Here is a 6000-nt window from a genome sequence, read left to right as displayed (position 1 = left end):
TCTTCTCTGTCACCTCTGTATTTGGCTCCTTTCTCTCCCGTATGTGATGGGTGATGGCAGTAGCGCACATGGTTCCTGGACCAGCTTGTCCTCGGCTTTTTCCACAATAAATGGTGAAGACCTCCTGTCTTTCTGATGGCAGAAACGGTTCTTTTCTCGCTTATTTATTATGACACCCTTTTTAATAGGTGCTGGTGTCTCCCTGCCCTTTTTCACTCGCTCTGCAGCACAGTAATCGGAGCGGAGGCAGCCTTGGTGGTGGGGTAAGCTGATGCTTCCCATTAGCACCTGGAAAGAGAAGTGTGTAACGCTGAGCTCAACTTGAATTGTAGGAGTGGAAACTTTCTTTGCTGAGTCGTTCTGGAAAGTTTTGGCTCAAGTGGTCGAGCCCTTTCTGAGGAGGAGGACAGAAGGGTTATCCGTTGAGGTTGTGCTTATGAAATGAGCTGGCAGCCACCTGCTTTGGGAGAAAGGCTTGGAGATGGATGAGTGAGTTGCCTTTGTATTTGTGGTGTGCTTTTAGGTATCCCCAAGTGTATCTGAATCACGTTGGCCAGGGTTTAATCTCAGCATGCTTGTGTGGCATGGGTTTTGCTATTATTGTTCACCCAAGGCATGCTTCAGCTGCGAGGAGCAAGGTCTTCCCGGGAGTAGCAGTCTGGAGCATGTGGTGGTTAGCCTTTGGAAGCCCACATCTTCTGCATAATCTGTGGCTATCTGTGGCATGGACAGGGAAACTGCTCCAGGAGGCTGGGACCGACTGGGAGGAAGGCAGGAATGAAGATGGAGAGGCCCTGGTGCCTGCAAGAGATTTCCTGAGCCCAGTTGAGCTTTGGTTGCTCTCTTAGCCCCCCACACTGTGCCCATGCTCGTGTCCCCCCACTTCGCATCAGGTAGGGTCTCCTGTGCGTGCTCTGTCCCCAGCTCTGGGCTCGTCCTCTCTAGGAAAGCGATGAAGCCTCATCCCAAATACGGGAGCAGCTCCCACTTGCTGCGGCCCCCTGCTTGAAAGTAGATTTTGCTTTATTTTCCTTGCTAGGGAGTCACTGTCCTTTCCTCTCCCTCACGTTGCTCAGAGATTGCTCAGCAGCACAGAAATATTGGCATTTCATCTTTTCTTTTAAAAAATCTTTGGGAAAACATCACGGAAGGGCTTTTTTTCTTCGTTTATTTTTTTCTGAAAGGTGAAAGAGAAAAATGAATTATAGGCAAAGAAAAGGGAGCAGGTGACAAATGAGAAGAGCAGGGTTTGAATTTCAAGATCAGATCCATCAAATCCTGACACCAAGCGCATCAGAGGCCAGCCTGCTGTGATGAACTGGGCTAATTGGAGATGCCTGTGCTGGGGCAGCTGGGACAGGAAGGCAGGGCTGCCGGCTAGCAGCTAACATCAGGAGCGTTGTGGGAGAAGTGAATGGGACGTGATTGTCCCATCTCCCTTCCAAGGAAGGAAGGGGAGCCAAGGAAATCTGGTGGCAGCTACTTTGGAGCAAAAGCGTGGCGGTGGCCTTCATGTAAGGGGACTCCTTGCTGCAGGGTGCAGATGCTAAAATGATTTTTATGTAAATAGATTTCTGCCGGTTTGAGAAGTTGAGTAGCAACTGAGGGTTCTCTGTGCCAGCTTGTGACCTTGACTGAGGACCATCGGCACTGCTCTCGGCATAAGGGTTGTCTCCCTGCTGTTTCCCTCCCCAGCGTGCCCGGTGCCTCTGATCCGTTTGCCGCTGCTACTTAGAAATTTCTGGCTTTTTGTTCTGCAAACCCCCTTGCCTGTAAGCTGAGTGCCCGTGGTGCTGGCAGGCTCCGGACCGCCTCAGTAGCGGTGGCAGAAGGCGGGGAGCCAAGAAGCTGCGTGGTGGCTGTGCCCACAGATGTGATCTGGAGCTTGGGAGGGGTGAGAAACAACAAGCCGAGGAGAAGCAGGAACTTGCTTTTAAAAGCCGGGATTAAAATGCTTTTAATATTAAAGTGTAGCTGATGCCTGAAGCCTTGAGCCCAAAAGCCAGAGCAGTCAGCGGAGAGATTCCTATTAACTCCACTTGGGTATGGATCAGACCTTTTAAGAGAGCATCTTATTAAGCAACTAATTAGAAACCTGCACCTTCCGTTGGATCCCAGTGTCCTCCATCCCACCCCGCTCCATTCCTGTGCAGACTGTGTCAGCATCTTGCTCTGGCAGCTTCTTCATCCTCTGACTCTTTCCCTGACCCTGGGGCTCAGTGCTTCCAAAACCCTCCAGGAGCTCTGGGATTCTCCTGGAGAGTTTGGGGTTTTTTTTCTCCTTTTTCATCCCACTCTTGAAAGCAAAACCAATCGAGAGGAATTGGGAGGGCCCAGCCCCTTCGCCTACTTTCCTCCTTGGCAAAATGGAAGGGCAAGAAAAAAATAGACAGGTTTGCAGCTGAAAGCAAGACGCTGAGACAGGAGTTCCTGTATGGGGGGAAAGTACACCCCATAAAGCAGCCAAACCTAGAAAAATTTAATAAAATCCTAGCAGGGACAAAACAAGAGGCAACAACAACAACAAAAAGCTCCTGAGGTCAACCAAAGTTCAAGACTTGGAGAAAGAAGAAAATCTGTGTATGTGTGAGAAAGAGGGAGAAGTAGCCGTGATTGAGAGAAAGGAGGCAAAAAGAGACAAGATAAATTGTGATTATCTGGTGGAATCAAGACACTTAACTGCCCTGTCTGATTCCTGAGGGGAAACAAACAGAACCTATAACTTTGCACTGCGGCAGGATAATTTGTCCCTGTTTCCTCAGCCCTTGCTGGAGCCAGGTCGGCACTTGGGCTTGTGGCGGCTCAAACAGCATCCTCAGCGCGGCCCCAGGGAGAGCTGGGGCAAGCTATTTTTCTTTGCAAGTGCCCCGAGAGAGGGGTTTCCTGACAGATGGGGTGCTCCTTGGGCTCTTCACATCCCGTCCGAGCGGGACCCTCTGCTTTTTGATGATTTCCCAGTGGTACAGATGCCCTTATGTGAAGGTGCTAGTGCTGCTTTTGCAGTCCTTTGGCAGTTCCTGTGTTGCTTCTGAAAGAGAGCGTGGAGTCCAGCTGCGGAGCTGAGTGTCGCTGGGTCGGGTGCTTGCCTTGGTCTGGCTTCACCTATGGGTGGGACAACAGCATCTTCCCTGGGATCACCCTGGAAAATGGGATTTCTTGTGGTCTGTTGAATGGTGACCGTGGCACAGATGCTCCAGCTGTGTGTTTGCCTTGCGCTATCCAGCTAGTCTGTTCCTCCTCCCTCGGTGCAGTAAATTCAGAGGGGAAAAAAGATATGGGGGGGAAAGTGGGATTAAATAAATTGGTGCTAAAGAAATGGTGGAAGGTAGCTCACGCAAACTTTTGTCGTGATGGTGAAAGCGGTGAAGGAGCCCAGCGTGCTCCGCTGTGGTCCTCTCTCGCTGCATCCTGCACGCCTGGTTTACACCACGTGCCTAAACTTAGCATTCCCCTGGGGTAAAGCTTGCAAAAATCAGAACAAATGACAAAGTGATTGTGTGAAGTCTCATTTCTTATTTCAGGGATCTGTTTCTCATTACCTTCTATTTAATTTGTTATTTTGATCTGTATTTTATGCCTTTTTTTTTTTCTGTAATGAGTTCGGAAGTGCTCTTAAGTTATGGATGGTGATTACTGTCTGATGGACAGGTAAGGGAATGGGTAAAAGAGCTCTTAGTTTTTGGTGCCTCACATGTGAGGGTTTGTTTAAGATGGTATTTTCCTCTGATATAGTGCAGCTTACACTTTAATGTTCTGAGCTGCCCTATCTATGTCCTAATGAAGTTTCTTGTTTCTAACAAAGAAAAGGAAAGAAAAGTTAAGGAGGGTATAGGCTCTGAATGTTCCTCACGTGTTTCCCTTTCCTTGTCTTTTACTCGCTAAATCTGTCCTTGATTTTGATACTCTCGGACCAGAGAGCAGTCAAGCCCAGCGTGCTGTTTCACAGGGATCTAACTCTGCACATCTGCAGACTGGCAGGAGCGAGACGTGCGGGTGGGATGATGCACTCTGCCCAGACATGCCTTGCCTTGTTCTCCAGGTCATCCTGAATTTAGGAACTAAATTCCCTGACAGTGGAAGGTAGCTGTAACGCAAAGAGACAGAGAAGAGTTAAATGTTTGTTTGCTGGCTGATTTTTTTTTGTGTGTGTGTGTGCAAGTGGGTTTGCAGCGCACAAACCATGAATGCGACTATGATTAGAACTGGGTGGGATGTGGTTTTCCTATTCAGCAGGATTTTTAAGGTCGTTTCCCTTCCACTGAGATGCGACCGAGACATTCTGGAGTTCGAAGTATTTGCAGTTCCGGAGGGAATTGCAGATACCTTGTTGATCTAGGGTTTTTGAATGAGATGTAAAGGGGGAAAGTCTGTTTCTCCCATTAAATTTGGCAGAACAGAGAGGTGTGACCCTGGATTTATCTTGCCCTAGTTACTGGCTTTCTCTGCCATGGGGATGGTCACAGTCTTGCTTGTTTCCTGGGGCAAAGAAACCTTTGCTAAGGATGGCTTCAGATGTCCTCCAAAATAAAACCAAGCTAGTAGCTTGTTTCATATCAAGGCTCCGAGGTTTGAGAAAGTGTAGAGTCACTTCGTATCTCCGGTGTTGGCTTCACTGAAGAGATGGGAACGCAGTGCTTTGGATAAGGACTCTTGCTTTTGGGTCTTTGTCCAAAATGTGTTTGATCGTGACCCGTCACTTGCTTGCACCTGTGTTGGTGGAAGGAAGTTTTTTTTTTTTCCAGTGGTTAATTGTAGTTGCTCTTTTTAAAACAACTGCTATTCCTTCTCCAAATAGAAATTTGTCTGGGTTTCAGCATTGAGTCTCGATGTGCTTTCATGCTCTGGAATAGTCATCTTTAGGTATTGTATTTTGTCGTCTTCATGGATGTGCTTGAGATGGCCTGAGTCATCTTGCTGCTCTTTGTCATAAATGAAGCAGTTCAAGCTTTTAAAGCCCCTGTGAAGTGTAAAGCATTTTTGCTAGCTCTCAAACGTTTGTGGCTTCCTCTTGCATCCAGTCCTGAAGACGATGTGGCCAGCCGAACAGCTTGCAGAATTGCAGCCTTGGCAGAACCAGCTATATAGCCCTAAAGTCACTCGTCCAAGTGCCCAAAGAGCACCGTGGCTCTGCCAGCCAGGGCATGGAAAGAGCTCCTTGCATGCTTGGACCCCCAGGCCTGCCAGAAGAGCTGGTTTTGGGATGCTCTCCTCTGCAGCTGTGGTCCACCAGCCTTTTTTGAGGGTGTTTGGAGCAGGGTCATGAAACCAGATTTTTACCAAACAAGCCCAGATTACCAAGCGCTTCACCTGGCTGCTTGGTCCTCCCCGTTATTTGCCATGCTGTCACCCGAGTTTGTACCGACAGCAATTTTACGTCGCGCTAGGATGTCCCCCTGACTGTGGTCGTTGGCCTTGGGACCTGCCAGGCGTCTGGGCCCTCGCTCGAGTGTGCTTTGTCGATGTCGTTCAGCACTAAATTTCTAATCAGAAAGTCACGCAGTGCTAAGTCAAATGCCTTACAAAAGTCTATTATTTCTTCATAGTTACCTTTATCTGCCAAAATTGTAATCTCATCAAAGAATAAAATCAGGTTTGTTTGACAAGGCCTATTTTCCATAAAATCGTGTTGACTGGCATTAATTATGTTCCTATCATTTAATTTTTTATTAATGGAATATCATATCAGCTTTTTCCATTATTTCCGCCGTGATTGATGTCAGGCCAACCGGTCAGTAATTGCCCGGGTCGCTCTGCTCGCCGAGCTGTGCCGGTGCATTTGCCCTCCAGTCTGCCGGAGCTTCCCTCCCCTTCCCAGATGGATGAAATTTTGACATCTGTTCTCCTCGGCCAGATGATTTGGTGTCGTGGAGTGCTCCCGTACTGCCAAAGACAGCTCACGCAGAGGATGTCCCACCCCATCCTTGAGGCCAGGCAGCCAAGGGGATCTCCCATCCTTATCTCCACCCACCAGCTTTTTTCCTCCTATTTTCTCCCCTGTCC

The sequence above is a fragment of the Gymnogyps californianus genome, chromosome 6 (assembly GCF_018139145.2).
Source record: "Gymnogyps californianus isolate 813 chromosome 6, ASM1813914v2, whole genome shotgun sequence".
NCBI classification, from domain to species: Eukaryota; Metazoa; Chordata; class Aves; order Accipitriformes; family Cathartidae; genus Gymnogyps; species Gymnogyps californianus.
Note: the sequence above shows the minus strand (reverse complement) of the source record.